Source organism: Cetorhinus maximus, chromosome 6, assembly GCF_964194155.1.
Source record: "Cetorhinus maximus chromosome 6, sCetMax3.hap1.1, whole genome shotgun sequence".
Classification (NCBI taxonomy): Eukaryota; Metazoa; Chordata; class Chondrichthyes; order Lamniformes; family Cetorhinidae; genus Cetorhinus; species Cetorhinus maximus.
In genome coordinates, this window is record NC_135884.1 from 131,856,551 (window position 1) to 131,881,272 (window position 24,722).

Here is a 24,722-nt window from a genome sequence, read left to right on the forward strand (position 1 = left end):
ACAAGAGTGGCTGCATTCTAAAACAGGAGTGGCTGCATTCTAAAACAGGAGAGGCAGTAGTGGAAAATGCGCAGTGGCTGCTGTCTAATGCAGGAGAGGCTGCATGCTGAAACAAGAGTTGCTGCATTCTAAAGCAGGAGTTGCTGCATTCTAAAACAGCAGTGGCTGCATTCTAGAACAGGAGTTGCTGCATTCTAAAGCAGCATAGGCTGCATTCTAAAACAGGAGAGGCTACATTCTAAAACAGGAGAGGCTGCATTCAAAAACAGGTGTGGCTGCATTCTAAAACAGGAGAGGCTGCATTCTAAAACTGGCAGAGAATGCATTCTAAAACAGGAGAGGCAGCATTCTAAAACAGGAGAGGTTGCATTATACAACAAGAGTGGCTGTACTCTAAAATAGACAGGCTACATTATAATACAGGAGTGGCTGCATTCTGAAATGGACAGAGGCTGCACTATAAAACAGGAGTTGCTGCATTCTGAAACAGGAGTTACTGCATTCTGAAACAGGAGTTGTTGCATTCTGAAACAGCAGTGGCTGCATTCTAGAACAGGAGTTGCTGCATTCTAATGCAGCAGAGGCTGCATTCTAAAACAGGAGAGGCTGCATTATAAAACAGGAGAGGCTGCATTCTAAAACAGGTGTGGCTGCATTCTAAAACAGGAGTGGCTGCATTCTAAAACAGGAGAGGCAGCATTCTAAAATGCGCAGTGGCTGCAGTCTAATGCAGGAGATGCTGCACTCTTAAATGGAAAGAGGCTGCATTATAAAACAAGAGTGGCTGCATTGTAATATTTGCATTGGCTGAAGTCTAATGCAGGAGAGGCTGTAGTCTAAAATGGGCAGAGACTGCACTCTAAAGCAGGAGTGGCTGCATTCTAAAATGCGCAGAGGCTGCACTGTAACGCAGCAGAGGCTGTATTCTGAAACAGGAGTGGCTGCATTCTAAAACAGGAGTGGCTGCATTCTAAAACAGGAGAGGCTACATTCTAAAACAGGAGAGGCTGCATTCTAAAACAGGAAAGGCTGCATTCTTAAACGGGCAGGGGCTGCATTAAAAAACAAGAGTGGCTGCATTCTAAAATGGACAGAGGCTGCATTCTAATGCAGGAGACGCTGAATTCTAAAACGGGCAGAGTCTACATTCTAAAATGGGCAGAGGCTGCATTCTAAAATGGGAGAGGCTGCATTCTAAAGTAGGACTGGCCATATTCTAAAATGCGCAGAGGCTCTATTCTAACACAGGAGAGGATGTATTCTAAAGCAGGAGTGGCTGCATTCTAAAACAAGAGTGGCTACATTCTAAAATGGGCAGAGGCTGCATTGTAAAACAAGAGTGGCTGCATTATAAAATTAGAGTGGCTGCATTCTAAAATTTGCATTGGCTGTAGTCTAATGCAAGAGAGGCTGCAGTCTAAAATGGGCAGAGACTGCATCCTAAAGCAGGAGTGGCTGCACTCTAAAATGCGCAGAGACTGCACTGTAGCACAGGAGAGGCTGCATTCTAAAACAGCAGTGGCTGCATTCTAGAACAGGAGTTGCTGCATTCTAAAGCAGCAGAGGCTGCATTCTAAAACAGGAGAGGCTGCATTCTAAAACAGGAGAGGCTGCATTCTAAAACAGGAGAGGCTGCATTCTAAAACAGGTGTGGCTGCATTCTAAAACAGGAGAGGCTGCATTCTAAAACTGGCAGAGAATGCATTCCAAAACAGGAGAGTTTGCATTATACAACAAGAGTGGCTGTACTCTAAAATAGACAGGCTACATTATAATACAGGAGTGGCTGCATTCTGAAATGGACAGAGGCTGCACTATAAAACAGGAGTTGCTGCATTCTGAAACAGGAGTTGCTGCATTCCAGAACAGCAGTGGCTGCATTCTAGAAGAGGATTTGCTGCATTCTAATGCAGCAGAGGCGGCATTCTAAAACAGGAGAGGCTGCATTATAAATCAGGAGAGGCTGCATTCTAAAACAGGTGTGGCTGCATTCTAAAACAGGAGTGGCTGCATTCTAAAACAGGAGTGGCTGCATTCTAAAACAGGAGAGGCTGCATTCTAAAACTGGCAGAGAATGCATTCTAAAACAGGAGAGGCAGCATTCTAAAACAGGAGAGGTTGCATTATACAACAAGAGTGGCTGTACTCTAAAATAGACAGGCTACATTATAATACAGGAGTGGCTGCATTCTGAAATGGACAGAGGCTGCACTATAAAACAGGAGTTGCTGCATTCTGAAACAGGAGTTACTGCATTCTGAAACAGGAGTTGTTGCATTCTGAAACAGCAGTGGCTGCATTCTAGAACAGGAGTTGCTGCATTCTAATGCAGCAGAGGCTGCATTCTAAAACAGGAGAGGCTGCATTCTAAAACAGGTGTGGCTGCATTCTAAAACAGGAGTAGCTGCATTCTAAAACAGGAGAGGCAGCATTCTAAAACAGGTGTGGCTGCATTCTAAAACAGGAGTGGCTGCATCCTAAAACAGGAGAGGCAGCATTCTAAAATGCGCAGTGGCTGCAGTCTAATGCAGGAGATGCTGCACTCTTAAATGGAAAGAGGCTGCATTATAAAACAAGAGTGGCTGCATTGTAAAATTTGCATTGGCTGAAGTCTAATGCAGGAGAGGCTGTAGTCTAAAATGGGCAGAGACTGCACTCTAAAGCAGGAGTGGCTGCATTCTAAAATGCGCACAGGCTGCACTGTAACGCAGCAGAGGCTGTATTCTGAAACAGGAGTGGCTGCATTCTAAAACAGGAGTGGCTGCATTCTAAAACAGGAGAGGCTACATTCTAAAACAGGAGAGGCTGCATTCTAAAACAGGAAAGGCTGCATTCTTAAACGGGCAGGGGCTGCATTAAAAAACAAGAGTGGCTGCATTCTAAAATGGACAGAGGCTGCATTCTAATGCAGGAGACGCTGAATTCTAAAACGGGCAGAGTCTACATTCTAAAATGGGCAGAGGCTGCATTCTAAAATGGGAGAGGCTGCATTCTAAAGTAGGACTGGCCATATTCTAAAATGCGCAGAGGCTCTATTCTAACACAGGAGAGGATGTATTCTAAAGCAGGAGTGGCTGCATTCTAAAACAAGAGTGGCTACATTCTAAAATGGGCAGAGGCTGCATTGTAAAACAAGAGTGGCTGCATTATAAAATTAGAGTGGCTGCATTCTAAAATTTGCATTGGCTGTAGTCTAATGCAAGAGAGGCTGCAGTCTAAAATGGGCAGAGACTGCATCCTAAAGCAGGAGTGGCTGCACTCTAAAATGCGCAGAGACTGCACTGTAGCACAGGAGAGGCTGCATTCTAAAACAGGAGTGGCTGCATTCTAAAACAGGAAAGGCTACATTCTAAAACAGGAGAGGCTGCATTCTAAAACAGGAAAGGCTGCATTCTTAAACGGGCAGGGGCTGCATTAAAAAACAAGAGTGGCTGCATTCTAAAACAGGAGAGGCAGTATTCTAAAATGCACAGTGGCTGCAGTCTAATGCAGGAGAGGCTGCATGCTGAAACAAGAGTTGCTGCATTCTAAAGCAGGGGTTGCTGCATTCTAAAACAGCAGTGGCTGCATTCTAGAACAGGAGTTGCTGCATTCTAAAGCAGCAGAGGCTGCATTCTAAAACAGCAGAGGCTGCATTCTAAAACAGGAGAGGCTGCATTCAAAAACAGGTGTGGCTGCATTCTAAAACAGGAGAGGCTGCATTCTAAAACTGGCAGAGAATGCATTCTAAAACAGGAGAGTTTGCATTATACAACAAGAGTGGCTGTACTCTAAAATAGACGCGCTACATTATAATACAGGAGTGGCTGCATTCTGAAATGGACAGAGGCTGCACTATAAAACAGGAGTTGCTGCATTCTGAAACAGGAGTTGTTGCATTCCAGAACAGCAGTGGCTGCATTCTAGAAGAGGATTTGCTGCATTCTAATGCAGCAGAGGCGGCATTCTAAAACAGGAGAGGCTGCATTATAAAACAGGAGAGGCTGCATTCTAAAACAGGTGTGGCTGCATTCTAAAACAGGAGTGGCTGCATTCTAAAACAGGAGTGGCTGCATTCTAAAACAGGAGAGGCTGCATTCTAAAACTGGCAGAGAATGCATTCTAAAACAGGAGAGGCAGCATTCTAAAACAGGAGAGGTTGCATTATACAACAAGAGTGGCTGTACTCTAAAATAGACAGGCTACATTATAATACAGGAGTGGCTGCATTCTGAAATGGACAGAGGCTGCACTATAAAACAGGAGTTGCTGCATTCTGAAACAGGAGTTACTGCATTCTGAAACAGGAGTTGTTGCATTCTGAAACAGCAGTGGCTGCATTCTAGAACAGGAGTTGCTGCATTCTAATGCAGCAGAGGCTGCATTCTAAAACAGGAGAGGCTGCATTATAAAACAGGAGAGGCTGCATTCTAAAACAGGTGTGGCTGCATTCTAAAACAGGAGTGGCTGCATGCTAAAATAGGAGAGGCAGCATTCTAAAATGCGCAGTGGCTGCAGTCTAATGCAGGAGATGCTGCACTCTTAAATGGAAAGAGGCTGCATTATAAAACAAGAGTGGCTGCATTGTAATATTTGCATTGGCTGAAGTCTAATGCAGGAGAGGCTGTAGTCTAAAATGGGCAGAGACTGCACTCTAAAGCAGGAGTGGCTGCATTCTAAAATGCGCAGAGGCTGCACTGTAACGCAGCAGAGGCTGTATTCTGAAACAGGAGTGGCTGCATTCTAAAACAGGAGTGGCTGCATTCTAAAACAGGAGAGGCTACATTCTAAAACAGGAGAGGCTGCATTCTAAAACAGGAAAGGCTGCATTCTTAAACGGGCAGGGGCTGCATTAAAAAACAAGAGTGGCTGCATTCTAAAATGGACAGAGGCTGCATTCTAATGCAGGAGACGCTGAATTCTAAAACGGGCAGAGTCTACATTCTAAAATGGGCAGAGGCTGCATTCTAAAATGGGAGAGGCTGCATTCTAAAGTAGGACTGGCCATATTCTAAAATGCGCAGAGGCTCTATTCTAACACAGGAGAGGATGTATTCTAAAGCAGGAGTGGCTGCATTCTAAAACAAGAGTGGCTACATTCTAAAATGGGCAGAGGCTGCATTGTAAAACAAGAGTCTGCATTGTAAAACAAGAGTGGCTGCATTATAAAATTAGAGTGGCTGCATTCTAAAATTTGCATTGGCTGTAGTCTAATGCAAGAGAGGCTGCAGTCTAAAATGGGCAGAGACTGCATCCTAAAGCAGGAGTGGCTGCACTCTAAAATGCGCAGAGGCTGCACTGTAGCGCAGGAGAGGCTGTATTCTAAAACAGGAGTGGCTGCATTCTAAAACAGGAGTGGCTGCATTCTAAAACAGGAAAGGCTACATTCTAAAACAGGAGAGGCTGCATTCTAAAACAGGAAAGGCTGCATTCTTAAACGGGCAGGGGCTGCATTAAAAAACAAGAGTGGCTGCATTCTAAAACAGGAGAGGCAGTATTCTAAAATGCACAGTGGCTGCAGTCTAATGCAGGAGAGGCTGCATGCTGAAACAAGAGTTGCTGCATTCTAAAGCAGGGGTTGCTGCATTTTAAAACAGCAGTGGCTGCATTCTAGAACAGGAGTTGCTGCATTCTAAAGCAGCAGAGGCTGCATTCTAAAACAGGAGAGGCTGCATTCTAAAACAGGAGAGGCTGCATTCAAAAACAGGTGTGGCTGCATTCTAAAACAGGAGAGGCTGCATTCTAAAACTGGCAGAGAATGCATTCTAAAACAGGAGAGTTTGCATTATACAACAAGAGTGGCTGTACTCTAAAATAGACAGGCTACATTATAATACAGGAGTGGCTGCATTCTGAAATGGACAGCGGCTGCACTATAAAACAGGAGTTGCTGCATTCTGAAACAGGAGTTGTTGCATTCCAGAACAGCAGTGGCTGCATTATAGAAGAAGAGTTGCTGCATTCTAATGCAGCAGAGGCGGCATTCTAAAACAGGAGAGGCTGCATTATAAAACAGGAGAGGCTGCATTATAAAACAGGTGTGGCTGCATTCTAAAACAGGAGTGGCTGCATTCTAAAACAGGAGTGGCTTCATTCTAAAACTGGCAGAGAATGCATTCTAAAACAGGAGAGGCAGCATTCTAAAACAGGACAGGTTGCATTATACAACAAGAGTGGCTGTACTCTAAAATAGACAGGCTACATTATAATACAGGAGTGGCTGCATTCTGAAATGGACAGAGGCTGCACTATAAAACAGGAGTTGCTGCATTCTGAAACAGGAGTTACTGCATTCTGAAACAGGAGTTGTTGCATTCTAAAACAGCAGTGGCTGCATTATAGAACAGGAGTTGCTGCATTCTAATGCAGCAGAGGCTGCATTCTAAAACAGGAGAGGCTGCATTATAAAACAGGAGAGGCTGCATTCTAAAACAGGTGTGGCTGTATTCTAAAACAGGAGTGGCTGCATTCTAAAACAGGAGAGGCAGCATTCTAAAATGCGCAGTGGCTGCAGTCTAATGCAGGAGATGCTGCACTCTTAAATGGAAAGAGGCTGCATTATAAAACAAGAGTGGCTGCATTGTATAATTTGCATTGGCTGAAGTCTAATGCAGGAGAGGCTGTAGTCTAAAATGGGCAGAGACTGCACTCTAAAGCAGGAGTGGCTGCATTCTAAAATGCGCAGAGGCTGCACTGTAACGCAGCAGAGGCTGTATTCTGAAACAGGAGTGGCTGCATTCTAAAACAGGAGTGGCTGCATTCTAAAACAGGAGAGGCTACATTCTAAAACAGGAGAGGCTGCATTCTAAAACAGGAAAGGCTGCATTCTTAAACGGGCAGGGGCTGCATTAAAAAACAAGAGTGGCTGCATTCTAAAACAGGAGTGGCTGCATTCTAAAACAGGAGAGGCAGTAGTCTAAAATGCGCAGTGGCTGCAGTCTAATGCAGGAGAGGCTGCATGCTGAAACAAGAGTTGCTGCATTCTAAAGCAGGAGTTGCTGCATTCTAAAACAGCAGTGGCTGCATTCTAGAACAGGAGTTGCTGCATTCTAAAGCAGCATAGGCTGCATTCTAAAACAGGAGAGGCTGCATTCTAAAACAGGAGTGGCTGCATTCAAAAACAGGTGTGGCTGCATTCTAAAACAGGAGAGGCTGCATTCTAAAACTGGCAGAGAATGCATTCTAAAACAGGAGAGGCTGCATTCTAAAACAGGACAGGTTGCATTATACAACAAGAGTGGCTGTACTCTAAAATAGACAGGCTACATTATAATACAGGAGTGGCTGCATTCTGAAATGGACAGAGGCTGCACTATAAAACAGGAGTTGCTGCATTCTGAAACAGGAGTTGCTGCATTCTGAAACAGGAGTTGTTGCATTCTAAAACAGCAGTGGCTGCATTCTAGAACAGGAGTTGCTGCATTCTAATGCAGCAGAGGCTGCATTCTAAAACAGGAGAGGCTGCATTCTAAAACAGGAGAGGCTGCATTCTAAAACAGGTGTGGCTGCATTCTAAAACAGGAGTGGCTGCATTCTAAAACAGGAGTGGCTGCATTCTAAAACAGGAGAGGCAGCATTCTAAAATGCGCAGTGGCTGCAGTCTAATGCAGGAGATGCTGCACTCTTAAATGGAAAGAGGCTGCATTATAAAACAAGAGTGGCTGCATTGTAAAATTTGCATTGGCTGAAGTCTAATGCAGGAGAGGCTGTAGTCTAAAATGGGCAGAGACTGCACTCTAAAGCAGGAGTGGCTGCATTCTAAAATGCGCAGAGGCTGCACTGTAACGCAGCAGAGGCTGTATTCTGAAACAGGAGTGGCTGCATTCTAAAACAGGAGTGGCTGCATTCTAAAACAGGAGAGGCTACATTCTAAAACAGGAGAGGCTACATTCTAAAACAGGAGAGGCTGCATTCTAAAACAGGAAAGGCTGCATTCTGAAACGGGCAGGGGCTGCATTAAAAAACAAGAGTGGCTGCATTCTAAAATTTGCATTGGCGGTAGTCTAATGCAGGAGACGCTGCATTCGAAAATGCGCAGAGGCTGCAGTCTAATGCAGGAGAGGCTGCATGCTGAAACAAGAGTTGCTGCATTCTAAAGCAGGAGTTGCTGCTTTCTAAAACAGCAGTGGCTGCATTCTAGAACAGGAGTTGCTGCATTCTAAAGGAGCAGAGAATAGATTCTAACTCAGGAGAGGCTGCATTCTAAAACGGGCAGAGAATGCATTCTAAAACAGGAGAGGCAGCATTCTAAAACAGGAGAGGTTGCATTATACAACAAGAGTGGCTGTACTATAAAATAGACAGGCTACATTATAATACAGGAGTGGCTGCATTCTGAAATGGACAGAGGCTGCACTATAAAACAGGAGTTGCTGCATTCTGAAACAGGAGTTGCTGCATTCTGAAACAGGAGTTGTTGCATTCTAAAACAGCAGAGGCTGCATTCTAAAACAGGAGAGGCTGCATTATAAAACAGGAGAGGCTGCATTCTAAAACAGGTGTGGCTGCATTCTAAAACAGGAGTGGCTGCATTCTAAAACAGGAGAGGCAGCATTCTAAAGTGCGCAGTGGCTGCAGTCTAATGCAGGAGATGCTGCACTCTTAAATGGAAAGAGGCTGCATTATAAAACAAGAGTGGCTGCATTGTAAAATTTGCATTGGCTGAAGTCTAATGCAGGAGAGGCTGTAGTCTAAAATGGGCAGAGACTGCACTCTAAAGCAGGAGTGGCTGCATTCTAAAATGCGCAGAGGCTGCACTGTAACGCAGCAGAGGCTGCATTCTGAAACAGGAGTGGCTGCATTCTAAAACAGGAGTGGCTGCATTCTAAAACAGGAGAGGCTACATTCTAAAACAGGAGAGGCTGCATTCTAAAACAGGAAAGGCTGCATTCTTAAACGGGCAGGGGCTGCATTAAAAAAACAAGAGTGGCTGCATTCTAAAATGGACAGAGGCTGCATTCTAATGCAGGAGACGCTGAATTCTAAAATGGGCAGAGTCTACATTCTAAAATCGGCAGAGGCTGCATTCTAAAATGGGAGAGGCTGCATTCTAAAGTAGGACTGGCCATATTCTAAAATGTGCAGAGGCTCTATTCTAACACAGGAGAGGATGTATTCTAAAGCAGGAGTGGCTGCATTCTAAAACAAGAGTGGCTACATTCTAAAATGCGCAGAGGCTGCATTGTAAAACAAGAGTGGCTGCATTATAAAATTAGAGTGGCTGCATTCTAAAATTTGCATTGGCTGTAGTCTAATGCAAGAGAGGCTGCAGTCTAAAATGGGCAGAGACTGCATCCTAAAGCAGGAGTGGCTGCACTCTAAAATGCGCAGAGACTGCACTGTAGCACAGGAGAGGCTGTATTCTAAAACAGGAGTGGCTGCATTCTAAAACAGGAGTGGCTGCATTCTAAAACAGGAAAGGCTACATTCTAAAACAGGAGAGGCTGCATTCTAAAACAGGAAAGGCTGCATTCTTAAACGGGCAGGGGCTGCATTAAAAAACAAGAGTGGCTGCATTCTAAAACAGGAGAGGCAGTATTCTAAAATGCACAGTGGCTGCAGTCTAATGCAGGAGAGGCTGCATGCTGAAACAAGAGTTGCTGCATTCTAAAGCAGGGGTTGCTGCATTCTAAAACAGCAGTGGCTGCATTCTAGAACAGGAGTTGCTGCATTCTAAAGCAGCAGAGGCTGCATTCTAAAACAGGAGAGGCTGCATTCTAAAACAGGAGAGGCTGCATTCTAAAACAGGAGTGGCTGCATTCTAAAACAGGAGAGGCTGCATTCTAAAACTGGCAGAGAATGCATTCTAAAACAGGAGAGTTTGCATTATACAACAAGAGTGGCTGTACTCTAAAATAGACAGGCTACATTATAATACAGGAGTGGCTGCATTCTGAAATGGACAGAGGCTGCACTATAAAACAGGAGTTGCTGCATTCTGAAACAGGAGTTGTTGCATTCCAGAACAGCAGTGGCTGCATTCTAGAAGAGGATTTGCTGCATTCTAATGCAGCAGAGGCGGCATTCTAAAACAGGAGAGGCTGCATTATAAAACAGGAGAGGCTGCATTCTAAAACAGGTGTGGCTGCATTCTAAAACAGGAGTGGCTGCATTCTAAAACAGGAGTGGCTGCATTCTAAAACAGGAGAGGCTGCATTCTAAAACTGGCAGAGAATGCATTCTAAAACAGGACAGGCAGCATTCTAAAACAGGAGAGGTTGCATTATACAACAAGAGTGGCTGTACTCTAAAATAGACAGGCTACATTATAATACAGGAGTGGCTGCATTCTGAAATGGACAGAGGCTGCACTATAAAACAGGAGTTGCTGCATTCTGAAACAGGAGTTACTGCATTCTGAAACAGGAGTTGTTGCATTCTGAAACAGCAGTGGCTGCATTCTAGAACAGGAGTTGCTGCATTCTAATGCAGCAGAGGCTGCATTCTAAAACAGGAGAGGCTGCATTATAAAACAGGAGAGGCTGCATTCTAAAACAGGTGTGGCTGCATTCTAAAACAGGAGTGGCTGCATTCTAAAACAGGAGAGGCAGCATTCTAAAGTGCGCAGTGGCTGCAGTCTAATGCAGGAGATGCTGCACTCTTAAATGGAAAGAGGCTGCATTATAAAACAAGAGTGGCTGCATTGTAAAATTTGCATTGGCTGAAGTCTAATGCAGGAGAGGCTGTAGTCTAAAATGGGCAGAGACTGCACTCTAAAGCAGGAGTGGCTGCATTCTAAAATGCGCAGAGGCTGCACTGTAACGCAACAGAGGCTGTATTCTGAAACAGGAGTGGCTGCATTCTAAAACAGGAGTGGCTGCATTCTAAAACAGGAGAGGCTACATTCTAAAACAGGAGAGGCTACATTCTAAAACAGGAAAGGCTGCATTCTTAAACGGGCTGGGGCTGCATTAAAAAACAAGCGTGGCTGCATTCTAAAATGGACAGAGGCTGCATTCTAAAATGGGAGAGGCTGCATTCTAAAGTAGGACTGGCCATATTCTAAAATACGCAGAGGCTCTATTCTAACACAGGAGAGGATGTATTCTAAAGCAGGAGTGGCTGCATTCTAAAACAAGAGTGGCTACATTCTAAAATGGGCAGAGGCTGCATTGTAAAACAAGAGTCTGCATTGTAAAACAAGAGTGGCTGCATTATAAAATTAGAGTGGCTGCATTCTAAAATTTGCATTGGCTGTAGTCTAATGCAAGAGAGGCTGCAGTCTAAAATGGGCAGAGACTGCATCCTAAAGCAGGAGTGGCTGCACTCTAAAATGCGCAGAGACTGCACTGTAGCGCAGGAGAGGCTGTATTCTAAAACAGGAGTGGCTGCATTCTAAAACAGGAGTGGCTGCATTCTAAAACAGGAAAGGCTACATTCTAAAACAGGAGAGGCTGCATTCTAAAACAGGAAAGGCTGCATTCTTAAACGGGCAGGGGCTGCATTAAAAAACAAGAGTGGCTGCATTCTAAAACAGGAGAGGCAGTATTCTAAAATGCACAGTGGCTGCAGTCTAATGCAGGAGAGGCTGCATTCTAAAACAGGTGTGGCTGCATTCTAAAACAGGAGTGGCTGCATTCTAAAACAGGAGTGGCTGCATTCTAAAACAGGAGAGGCTGCATTCTAAAACTGGCAGAGAATGCATTCTAAAACAGGAGAGGCAGCATTCTAAAACAGGAGAGGTTGCATTATACAACAAGAGTGGCTGTACTCTAAAATAGACAGGCTACATTATAATACAGGAGTGGCTGCATTCTGAAATGGACAGAGGCTGCACTATAAAACAGGAGTTGCTGCATTCTGAAACAGGAGTTACTGCATTCTGAAACAGGAGTTGTTGCATTCTAAAACAGCAGTGGCTGCATTCTAGAACAGGAGTTGCTGCATTCTAAAACAGGAGAGGCTGCATTATAAAACAGGAGAGGCTGCATTCTAAAACAGGTGTGGCTGCATTCTAAAACAGGAGTTGCTGCATTCTAAAACAGGAGAGGCAGCATTCTAAAATGCGCAGTGGCTGCAGTCTAATGCAGGAGATGCTGCACTCTTAAATGGAAAGAGGCTGCATTCTAAAACAGGAAAGGCTGCATTCTTAAACGGGCAGGGGCTGCATTAAAAAACAAGAGTGGCTGCATTCTAAAACAGGAGAGGCAGTATTCTAAAATGCACAGTGGCTGCAGTCTAATGCAGGAGAGGCTGCATGCTGAAACAAGAGTTGCTGCATTCTAAATCAGGGGTTGCTGCATTCTAAAACAGCAGTGGCTGCATTCTAGAACAGGAGTTGCTGCATTCTAAAACATCAGAGGCTGCATTCTAAAACAGCAGTGGCTGCATTTTAAAACATGAGACGCTGCATTCTAAAACAGGAGTGGCTACATTCTAAAACAGGAGAGGCTGCATTATACAACAAGAGTGGCTGCATTCTAAAATAGACAGGCTGCATTCTAAAACAGGAGTGGCTGCATCCTATAATGCGCAGAGGCTGTACTCTAATGCAGGAGAGGCTGCATTCAAAAACAGGTGTGGCTGCATTCTAAAACAGGAGAGGCAGCATTCTAAAACAGGAGAGGTTCCATTATACAACAAGAGTGGCTGTACTCTAAAATAGACAGGCTACATTATAATACAGGAGTGGCTGCATTCTGAAATGGACAGAGGCTGCACTATAAAACAGGAGTTGCTGCATTCTGAAACAGGAGTTGCTGCATTCTGAAACAGGAGTTGTTGCATTCTAAAACAGCAGTGGCTGCATTCTAGAACAGGAGTTGCTGCATTATAAAACAGGAGAGACTGCACTCTAAAGCAGGAGTGGCTGCATTCTAAAATGCGCAGAGGCTGCACTGTAACGCAGCAGAGGCTGTATTCTGAAACAGGAGTGGCTGCATTCTAAAACAGGAGTGGCTGCATTCTAAAACAGGAGAGGCTACATTCTAAAACAGGAGAGGCTGCATTCTAAAACAGGAAAGGCTGCATTCTTAAACGGGCAGGGGCTGCATTAAAAAACAAGAGTGGCTGCATTCTAAAACAGGAGTGGCTGCATTCTAAAACAGGAGAGGCAGTAGTCTAAAATGCGCAGTGGCTGCAGTATAATGCAGGAGAGGCTGCATGCTGAAACAAGAGTTGCTGCATTCTAAAGCAGCGGTGGCTGCATTCTAGAACAGGAGTGGCTGCATTCTAAAGCAGCATAGGCTGCATTCTAAAACAGGAGAGGCTGCATTCTAAAACAGGAGAGGCTGCATTCAAAAACAGGTGTGGCTGCATTCTAAAACAGGAGAGGCTGCATTCTAAAACTGGCAGAGAATGCATTCTAAAACAGGAGAGGCAGCATTCTAAAACAGGAGAGGTTGCATTATACAACAAGCGTGGCTGTACTCTAAAATAGACAGGCTACATTATAATACAGGAGTGGCTGCATTCTGAAATGGACAGAGGCTGCACTATAAAACAGGAGTTGCTGCATTCTGAAACAGGAGTTACTGCATTCTGAAACAGGAGTTGTTGCATTCTAAAACAGCAGTGGCTGCATTCTAGAACAGGAGTTGCTGCATTCTAATGCAGCAGAGGCTGCATTCTAAAACAGGAGAGGCTGCATTATAAAACAGGAGAGGCTGCATTCTAAAACAGGTGTGGCTGCATTCTAAAACAGGAGTGGCTGCATTCTAAAACAGGAGAGGCAGCATTCTAAAATGCGCAGTGGCTGCAGTCTAATGCAGGAGATGCTGCACTCTTAAATGGAAAGAGGCTGCATTATAAAACAAGAGTGGCTGCATTCTAAAATTTGTATTGGATGAAGTCTAATGCAGGAGGGGCTGTAGTCTAAAATGGGCAGAGACTGCACTCTAAAGCAGGAGTGGATGCATTCTAAAATGCGCAGAGGCTGCACTGTAACGCAGCAGAGGCTGTATTCTGAAACAGGAGTGGCTGCATTCTAAAACAGGAGTGGCTGCATTCTAAAACAGGAGAGGCTACATTCTAAAACAGGAGAGGCTGCATTCTAAAACAGGAAAGGCTGCATTCTTAAACGGGCAGGGGCTGCATTAAAAAACAAGAGTGGCTGCATTCTAAAACAGGAGTGGCTGCATTCTAAAACAGGAGAGGCAGTAGTCTAAAATGCGCAGTGGCTGCAGTCTAATGCAGGAGAGGCTGCATGCTGAAACAAGAGTTGCTGCATTCTAAAGCAGGAGTTGCTGCTTTCTAAAACAGCAGTGGCTGCATTCTAGAACAGGAGTTGCTGCATTCTGAAGCAGCATAGGCTGCATTCTAAAACAGGAGAGGCTGCATTCTAATACAGGAGTGGCTGCATTCAAAAACAGGTGTGGCTGCATTCTAAAACAGGAGAGGCTGCATTCTAAAACTGGCAGAGAATGCATTCTAAAACAGGAGAGGCAGCATTCTAAAACAGGAGAGGTTGCATTATACAACAAGAGTGGCTGTACTCTAAAATAGACAGGCTACATTATAATACAGGAGTGGCTGCATTCTGAAATGGACAGAGGCTGCACTATAAAACAGGAGTTGCTGCATTCTGAAACAGGAGTTGCTGCATTCTGAAACAGGAGTTGTTGCATTCTAAAACAGCAGTGGCTGCATTCTAGAACAGGAGTTGCTGCATTCTAATGCAGCAGAGGCTGCATTCTAAAACAGGAGAGGCTGCATTATAAAACAGGAGAGGCTGCATTCTAAAACAGGTGTGGCTGCATTCTAAAACAGGAGTGGCTGCATTCTAAAACAGGAGTGGCTGCATTCTAAAACAGGAGAGGCAGCATTCTAAAATGCGCAGTGGCTGCAGTCTAATGCAGGAGATGCTGCACTCTTAAATGGAAAGAGGCTGCATTATAAAACAAGAGTGGCTGCATTGTAAAATTTGCATTGGCTGAAGTCTAATGCAGGAGAGGCTGTAGTCTAAAATGGGCAGAGACTGCACTCTAAAGCAGGAGTGGCTGCATTCTAAAATGCGCAGAGGCTGCACTGTAACGCAGCAGAGGCTGTATTCTGAAACAGGAGTGGCTGCATTCTAAAACAGGAGTGGCTGCATTCTAAAACAGGAGAGGCTACATTCTAAAACAGGAGAGGCTACATTCTAAAACAGGAGAGGCTGCATTCTAAAACAGGAAAGGCTGCATTCTGAAACGGGCAGGGGCTGCATTAAAAAACAAGAGTGGCTGCATTCTAAAATTTGCATTGGCGGTAGTCTAATGCAGGAGACGCTGCATTCGAAAATGCGCAGAGGCTGCAGTGTAGCGCAGGAGAGCCTTTATTCTAAAACAGTAGGGGCTGCATTGTAAAACAGGAGTGGCTGCATTCTAAAACAGGAGTGATTACATTCTAAAACAGGAGAGGCTGCATTCTAAAACAGGAAAGGCTGCATTCTTAAACGGGCAGGGGCTGCATTAAAACACAAGAGTGGCTGCATTCTAAAACAGGAGTGGCTGCATTCTAAAACAGGAGAGGCAGTAGTCTAAAATGCGCAGTGGCTGCAGTCTAATGCAGGAGAGGCTGCATGCTGAAACAAGAGTTGCTGCATTCTAAAGCAGGAGTTGCTGCTTTCTAAAACAGCAGTGGCTGCATTCTAGAACAGGAGTTGCTGCATTCTAAAGGAGCAGAGAATAGATTCTAACTCAGGAGAGGCTGCATTCTAAAATGGGCAGAGGCTGCATTCTAAAACAGGAGAGGCTGCATTCTAAAACTGGCAGAGAATGCATTCTAAAACAGGAGAGGCAGCATTCTAAAACAGGAGAGGTTGCATTATACAACAAGAGTGGCTGTACTCTAAAATAGACAGGCTACATTATAATACAGGAGTGGCTGCATTCTGAAATGGACAGAGGCTGCACTATAAAACAGGAGTTGCTGCATTCTGAAACAGGAGTTACTGCATTCTGAAACAGGAGTTGTTGCATTCTAAAACAGCAGTGGCTGCATTCTAGAACAGGAGTTGCTGCATTCTAATGCAGCAGAGGCTGCATTCTAAAACAGGAGAGGCTGCATTATAAAACAGGAGAGGCTGCATTCTAAAACAGGTGTGGCTGCATTCTAAAACAGGAGTGGCTGCATTCTAAAACAGGAGAGGCAGCATTCTAAAATGCGCAGTGGCTGCAGTCTAATGCAGGAGATGCTGCACTCTTAAATGGAAAGAGGCTGCATTATAAAACAAGAGTGGCTGCATTGTAAAATTTGCATTGGCTGAAGTCTAATGCAGGAGAGGCTGTAGTCTAAAATGGGCAGAGACTGCACTCTAAAGCAGGAGTGGCTGCATTCTAAAATGCGCAGAGGCTGCACTGTAACGCAGCAGAGGCTGCATTCTGAAACAGGAGTGGCTGCATTCTAAAACAGGAGTGGCTGCATTCTAAAACAGGAGAGGCTACATTCTAAAACAGGAGAGGCTGCATTCTAAAACAGGAAAGGCTGCATTCTTAAACGGGCAGGGGCTGCATTAAAAAACAAGAGTGGATGCATTCTAAAAAGGACAGAGGCTGCCTTCTAATGCAGGAGACGCTGAATTCTAAAATGGGCAGAGTCTACATTCTAAAATGGGCAGAGGCTGCATTCTAAAATGGGAGAGGCTGCATTCTAAAGTAGGACTGGCCATATTCTAAAATGTGCAGAGGCTCTATTCTAACACAGGAGAGGATGTATTCTAAAGCAGGAGTGGCTGCATTCTAAAACAAGAGTGGCTACATTCTAAAATGGGCAGAGGCTGCATTGTAAAACTAGAGTGGCTGCATTATAAAATTAGAGTGGCTGCATTCTAAAATTTGCATTGGCTGTAGTCTAATGCAAGAGAGGCTGCAGTCTAAAATTGGCAGAGACTGCATCCTAAAGCAGGAGTGGCTGCACTCTAAAATGCGCAGAGACTGCACTGTAGCACAGGAGAGGCTGTACTGTAAAACAGGAGTGGCTGCATTCTAAAACAGGAGTGGCTGCATTCTAAAACAGGAAAGGCTACATTCTAAAACAGGAGAGGCTGCATTCTAAAACAGGAAAGGCTGCATTCTTAAACGGGCAGGGGCTGCATTAAAAAACAAGAGTGGCTGCATTCTAAAACAGGAGAGGCAGTATTCTAAAATGCACAGTGGCTGCAGTCTAATGCAGGAGAGGCTGCATGCTGAAACAAGAGTTGCTGCATTCTAAAGCAGGGGTTGCTGCATTCTAAAACAGCAATGGCTGCATTCTAGAACAGGAGTTGCTGCATTCTAAAGCAGCAGAGGCTGCATTCTAAAACAGGAGAGGCTGCATTCTAAAACAGGAGAGGCTGCATTCTAAAACAGGTGTGGCTGCATTCTAAAACAGGAGAGGCTGCATTCTAAAACTGGCAGAGAATGCATTCTAAAACAGGAGAGTTTGCATTATACAACAAGAGTGGCTGTACTCTAAAATAGACAGGCTACATTATAATACAGGTGTGGCTGCATTCTGAAATGGACAGAGGCTGCACTATAAAACAGGAGTTGCTGCATTCTGAAACAGGAGTTGTTGCATTCCAGAACAGCAGTGGCTGCATTCTAGAAGAGGATTTGCTGCATTCTAATGCAGCAGAGGCGGCATTCTAAAACAGGAGAGGCTGCATTATAAAACAGGAGAGGCTGCATTCTAAAACAGGTGTGGCTGCATTCTAAAACAGGAGTGGCTGCATTCTAAAACAGGAGTGGCTGCATTCTAAAACAGGAGAGGCTGCATTCTAAAACTGGCAGAGAATGCATTCTAAAACAGGAGAGGCAGCATTCTAAAACAGGAGAGGTTGCATTATACAACAAGACTGGCTGTACTCTAAAATAGACAGGCTACATTATAATACAGGAGTGGCTGCATTCTGAAATGGACAGAGGCTGCACTATAAAACAGGAGTTGCTGCATTCTGAAACAGGAGTTACTGCATTCTGAAACAGGAGTTGTTGCATTCTAAAACAGCAGTGGCTGCATTATAGAACAGGAGTTGCTGCATTCTAATGCAGCAGAGGCTGCATTCTAAAACAGGAGAGGCTGCATTATAAAACAGGAGAGGCTGCATTCTAAAACAGGTGTGGCTGCATTCTAAAACAGGAGTGGCTGCATTCTAAAACAGGAGAGGCAGCATTCTAAAATGCGCAGTGGCTGCAGTCTAATGCAGGAGATGCTGCACTCTTAAATGGAAAGAGGCTGCATTATAAAACAAGAGTGGCTGCATTGTAAAATTTGCATTGGCTGAAGTCTAATGCAGGAGAGGCTGTAGTCTAAAATGGGCAGAGACTGCACTCTAAAGCAGGAGTGGCTGCATTCTAAAATGCGCAGAGGCTGCACTGTAACGCAGCAGAGGCTGTATTCTGAAACAGGAGTGGCTGCATTCTAAAACAGGAGTGGCTGCATTCTAAAACAGGAGAGGCTACATTCTAAAACAGGAGAGGCTGCATTCTAAAACAGGAAAGGCTGCATTCTTAAACGGGCTGGGGCTGCATTAAAAAACAAGAGTGGCTGCATTCTAAAATGGACAGAGGCTGCATTCTAATGCAGGAGACGCTGAATTCTAAAACGGGCAGAGTCTACATTCTAAAATGGGCAGAGGCTGCATTCTAAAATGGGAGAGGCTGCATTCTAAAGTAGGACTGGCCATATTCTAAAATGCGCAGAGGCTCTATTCTAACACAGGAGAGGATGTATTCTAAAGCAGGAGTGGCTGCATTCTAAAACAAGAGTGGCTACATTCTAAAATGGGCAGAGGCTGCATTGTAAAACAAGAGTGGCTGCATTATAAAATTAGAGTGGCTGCATTCTAAAATTTGCATTGGCTGTAGTCTAATGCAAGAGAGGCTGCAGTCTAAAATGGGCAGAGACTGCATCCTAAAGCAGGAGTGGCTGCACTCTAAAATGCGCAGAGACTGCACTGTAGCGCAGGAGAGGCTGTATTCTAAAACAGGAGTGGCTGCATTCTAAAACAGGAGTGGCTGCATTCTAAAACAGGAAAGGCTACATTCTAAAACAGGAGAGGCTGCATTCTAAAACAGGAAAGGCTGCATTCTTAAACGGGCAGGGGCTGCATTAAAAAACAAGAGTGGCTGCATTCTAAAACAGGAGAGGCAGTATTCTAAAATGCACAGTGGCTGCAGTCTAATGCAGGAGAGGCTGCATTCTAAAACAGGTGTGGCTGCATTCTAAAACAGGAGTGGCTGCATTCTAAAACAGGAGTGGCTGCATTCTAAAACAGGAGAGGCTGCATTCTAAAACTGGCAGAGAATGCATTCTAAAACAGGAGAGGCAGCATTCTAAAACAGGAGAGGTTGCATTATACAACAAGAGTGGCTGTACTCTAAAATAGACAGGCTACATTATAATACAGGAGTGGCTGCATTCTGAAATGGACAGAGGCTGCACTATAAAACAGGAGTTGCTGCATTCTGAAACAGGAGTTACTGCATTCTGAAACAGGAGTTGTTGCATTCTAAAACAGCAGTGGCTGCATTCTAGAACAGGAGTTGCTGCATTCTAAAACAGGAGAGGCTGCATTATAAAACAGGAGAGGCTGCATTCTAAAACAGGTGTGGCTGCATTCTAAAACAGGAGTTGCTGCATTCTAAAACAGGAGAGGCAGCATTCTAAAATGCGCAGTGGCTGCAGTCTAATGCAGGAGATGCTGCACTCTTAAATGGAAAGAGGCTGCATTCTAAAACAGGAAAGGCTGCATTCTTAAACGGGCAGGGGCTGCATTAAAAAACAAGAGTGGCTGCATTCTAAAACAGGAGAGGCAGTATTCTAAAATGCACAGTGGCTGCAGTCTAATGCAGGAGAGGCTGCATGCTGAAACAAGAGTTGCTGCATTCTAAATGAGGGGTTGCTGCATTCTAAAACAGCAGTGGCTGCATTCTAGAACAGGAGTTGCTGCATTCTAAAACATCAGAGGCTGCATTCTAAAACAGCAGTGGCTGCATTTTAAAACATGAGACGCTGCATTCTAAAACAGGAGTGGCTACATTCTAAAACAGGAGAGGCTGCATTATACAACAAGAGTGGCTGCATTCTAAAATAGACAGGCTGCATTCTAAAACAGGAGTGGCTGCATCCTATAATGCGCAGAGGCTGTACTCTAATGCAGGAGAGGCTGCATTCAAAAACAGGTGTGGCTGCATTCTAAAACAGGAGAGGCAGCATTCTAAAACAGGAGAGGTTCCATTATACAACAAGAGTGGCTGTACTCTAAAATAGACAGGCTACATTATAATACAGGAGTGGCTGCATTCTGAAATGGACAGAGGCTGCACTATAAAACAGGAGTTGCTGCATTCTGAAACAGGAGTTGCTGCATTCTGAAACAAGAGTTGTTGCATTCTAAAACAGCAGTGGCTGCATTCTAGAACAGGAGTTGCTGCATTATAAAACAGGAGAGACTGCACTCTAAAGCAGGAGTGGCTGCATTCTAAAATGCGCAGAGGCTGCACTGTAACGCAGCAGAGGCTGTATTCTGAAACAGGAGTGGCTGCATTCTAAAACAGGAGTGGCTGCATTCTAAAACAGGAGAGGCTACATTCTAAAACAGGAGAGGCTGCATTCTAAAACAGGAAAGGCTGCATTCTTAAACGGGCAGGGGCTGCATTAAAAAACAAGAGTGGCTGCATTCTAAAACAGGAGTGGCTGCATTCTAAAACAGGAGAGGCAGTAGTCTAAAATGCGCAGTGGCTGCAGTATAATGCAGGAGAGGCTGCATGCTGAAACAAGAGTTGCTGCATTCTAAAGCAGGAGTTGCTGCATTCTAAAACAGCGGTGGCTGCATTCTAGAACAGGAGTGGCTGCATTCTAAAGCAGCATAGGCTGCATTCTAAAACAGGAGAGGCTGCATTCTAAAACAGGAGAGGCTGCATTCAAAAACAGGTGTGGCTGCATTCTAAAACAGGAGAGGCTGCATTCTAAAACTGGCAGAGAATGCATTCTAAAACAGGAGAGGCAGCATTCTAAAACAGGAGAGGTTGCATTATACAACAAGCGTGGCTGTACTCTAAAATAGACAGGCTACATTATAATACAGGAGTGGCTGCATTCTGAAATGGACAGAGGCTGCACTATAAAACAGGAGTTGCTGCATTCTGAAACAGGAGTTACTGCATTCTGAAACAGGAGTTGTTGCATTCTAAAACAGCAGTGGCTGCATTCTAGAACAGGAGTTGCTGCATTCTAATGCAGCAGAGGCTGCATTCTAAAACAGGAGAGGCTGCATTATAAAACAGGAGAGGCTGCATTCTAAAACAGGTGTGGCTGCATTCTAAAACAGGAGTGGCTGCATTCTAAAACAGGAGAGGCAGCATTCTAAAATGCGCAGTGGCTGCAGTCTAATGCAGGAGATGCTGCACTCTTAAATGGAAAGAGGCTGCATTATAAAACAAGAGTGGCTGCATTCTAAAATTTGTATTGGATGAAGTCTAATGCAGGAGGGGCTGTAGTCTAAAATGGGCAGAGACTGCACTCTAAAGCAGGAGTGGATGCATTCTAAAATGCGCAGAGGCTGCACTGTAACGCAGCAGAGGCTGTATTCTGAAACAGGAGTGGCTGCATTCTAAAACAGGAGTGGCTGCATTCTAAAACAGGAGAGGCTACATTCTAAAACAGGAGAGGCTGCATTCTAAAACAGGAAAGGCTGCATTCTTAAACGGGCAGGGGCTGCATTAAAAAACAAGAGTGGCTGCATTCTAAAACAGGAGTGGCTGCATTCTAAAACAGGAGAGGCAGTAGTCTAAAATGCGCAGTGGCTGCAGTCTAATGCAGGAGAGGCTGCATGCTGAAACAAGAGTTGCTGCATTCTAAAGCAGGAGTTGCTGCTTTCTAAAACAGCAGTGGCTGCATTCTAGAACAGGAGTTGCTGCATTCTGAAGCAGCATAGGCTGCATTCTAAAACAGGAGAGGCTGCATTCTAATACAGGAGTGGCTGCATTCAAAAACAGGTGTGGCTGCATTCTAAAACAGGAGAGGCTGCATTCTAAAACTGGCAGAGAATGCATTCTAAAACAGGAGAGGCAGCATTCTAAAACAGGAGAGGTTGCATTATACAACAAGAGTGGCTGTACTCTAAAATAGACAGGCTACATTATAATACAGGAGTGGCTGCATTCTGAAATGGACAGAGGCTGCACTATAAAACAGGAGTTGCTGCATTCTGAAACAGGAGTTGCTGCATTCTGAAACAGGAGTTGTTGCATTCTAAAACAGCAGTGGCTGCATTCTAGAACAGGAGTTGCTGCATTCTAATGCAGCAGAGGCTGCATTCTAAAACAGGAGAGGCTGCATTATAAAACAGGAGAGGCTGCATTCTAAAACAGGTGTGGCTGCATTCTAAAACAGGAGTGGCTGCATTCTAAAACAGGAGTGGCTGCATTCTAAAACAGGAGAGGCAGCATTCTAAAATGCGCAGTGGCTGCAGTCTAATGCAGGAGATGCTGCACTCTTAAATGGAAAGAGGCTGCATTATAAAACAAGAGTGGCTGCATTGTAAAATTTGCATTGGCTGAAGTCTAATGCAGGAGAGGCTGTAGTCTAAAATGGGCAGAGACTGCACTCTAAAGCAGGAGTGGCTGCATTCTAAAATGCGCAGAGGCTGCACTGTAACGCAGCAGAGGCTGTATTCTGAAACAGGAGTGGCTGCATTCTAAAACAGGAGTGGCTGCATTCTAAAACAGGAGAGGCTACATTCTAAAACAGGAGAGGCTACATTCTAAAACAGGAGAGGCTGCATTCTAAAACAGGAAAGGCTGCATTCTGAAACGGGCAGGGGCTGCATTAAAAAACAAGAGTGGCTGCATTCTAAAATTTGCATTGGCGGTAGTCTAATGCAGGAGACGCTGCATTCGAAAATGCGCAGAGGCTGCAGTGTAGCGCAGGAGAGCCTTTATTCTAAAACAGTAGGGGCTGCATTGTAAAACAGGAGTGGCTGCATTCTAAAACAGGAGTGATTACATTCTAAAACAGGAGAGGCTGCATTCTAAAACAGGAAAGGCTGCATTCTTAAACGGGCAGGGGCTGCATTAAAACACAAGAGTGGCTGCATTCTAAAACAGGAGTGGCTGCATTCTAAAACAGGAGAGGCAGTAGTCTAAAATGCGCAGTGGCTGCAGTCTAATGCAGGAGAGGCTGCATGCTGAAACAAGAGTTGCTGCATTCTAAAGCAGGAGTTGCTGCTTTCTAAAACAGCAGTGGCTGCATTCTAGAACAGGAGTTGCTGCATTCTAAAGGAGCAGAGAATAGATTCTAACTCAGGAGAGGCTGCATTCTAAAATGGGCAGAGGCTGCATTCTAAAACAGGAGAGGCTGCATTCTAAAACTGGCAGAGAATGCATTCTAAAACAGGAGAGGCAGCATTCTAAAACAGGAGAGGTTGCATTATACAACAAGAGTGGCTGTACTCTAAAATAGACAGGCTACATTATAATACAGGAGTGGCTGCATTCTGAAATGGACAGAGGCTGCACTATAAAACAGGAGTTGCTGCATTCTGAAACAGGAGTTACTGCATTCTGAAACAGGAGTTGTTGCATTCTAAAACAGCAGTGGCTGCATTCTAGAACAGGAGTTGCTGCATTCTAATGCAGCAGAGGCTGCATTCTAAAACAGGAGAGGCTGCATTATAAAACAGGAGAGGCTGCATTCTAAAACAGGTGTGGCTGCATTCTAAAACAGGAGTGGCTGCATTCTAAAACAGGAGAGGCAGCATTCTAAAATGCGCAGTGGCTGCAGTCTAATGCAGGAGATGCTGCACTCTTAAATGGAAAGAGGCTGCATTATAAAACAAGAGTGGCTGCATTGTAAAATTTGCATTGGCTGAAGTCTAATGCAGGAGAGGCTGTAGTCTAAAATGGGCAGAGACTGCACTCTAAAGCAGGAGTGGCTGCATTCTAAAATGCGCAGAGGCTGCACTGTAACGCAGCAGAGGCTGCATTCTGAAACAGGAGTGGCTGCATTCTAAAACAGGAGTGGCTGCATTCTAAAACAGGAGAGGCTACATTCTAAAACAGGAGAGGCTGCATTCTAAAACAGGAAAGGCTGCATTCTTAAACGGGCAGGGGCTGCATTAAAAAACAAGAGTGGATGCATTCTAAAAAGGACAGAGGCTGCCTTCTAATGCAGGAGACGCTGAATTCTAAAATGGGCAGAGTCTACATTCTAAAATGGGCAGAGGCTGCATTCTAAAATGGGAGAGGCTGCATTCTAAAGTAGGACTGGCCATATTCTAAAATGTGCAGAGGCTCTATTCTAACACAGGAGAGGATGTATTCTAAAGCAGGAGTGGCTGCATTCTAAAACAAGAGTGGCTACATTCTAAAATGGGCAGAGGCTGCATTGTAAAACTAGAGTGGCTGCATTATAAAATTAGAGTGGCTGCATTCTAAAATTTGCATTGGCTGTAGTCTAATGCAAGAGAGGCTGCAGTCTAAAATTGGCAGAGACTGCATCCTAAAGCAGGAGTGGCTGCACTCTAAAATGCGCAGAGACTGCACTGTAGCACAGGAGAGGCTGTACTGTAAAACAGGAGTGGCTGCATTCTAAAACAGGAGTGGCTGCATTCTAAAACAGGAAAGGCTACATTCTAAAACAGGAGAGGCTGCATTCTAAAACAGGAAAGGCTGCATTCTTAAACGGGCAGGGGCTGCATTAAAAAACAAGAGTGGCTGCATTCTAAAACAGGAGAGGCAGTATTCTAAAATGCACAGTGGCTGCAGTCTAATGCAGGAGAGGCTGCATGCTGAAACAAGAGTTGCTGCATTCTAAAGCAGGGGTTGCTGCATTCTAAAACAGCA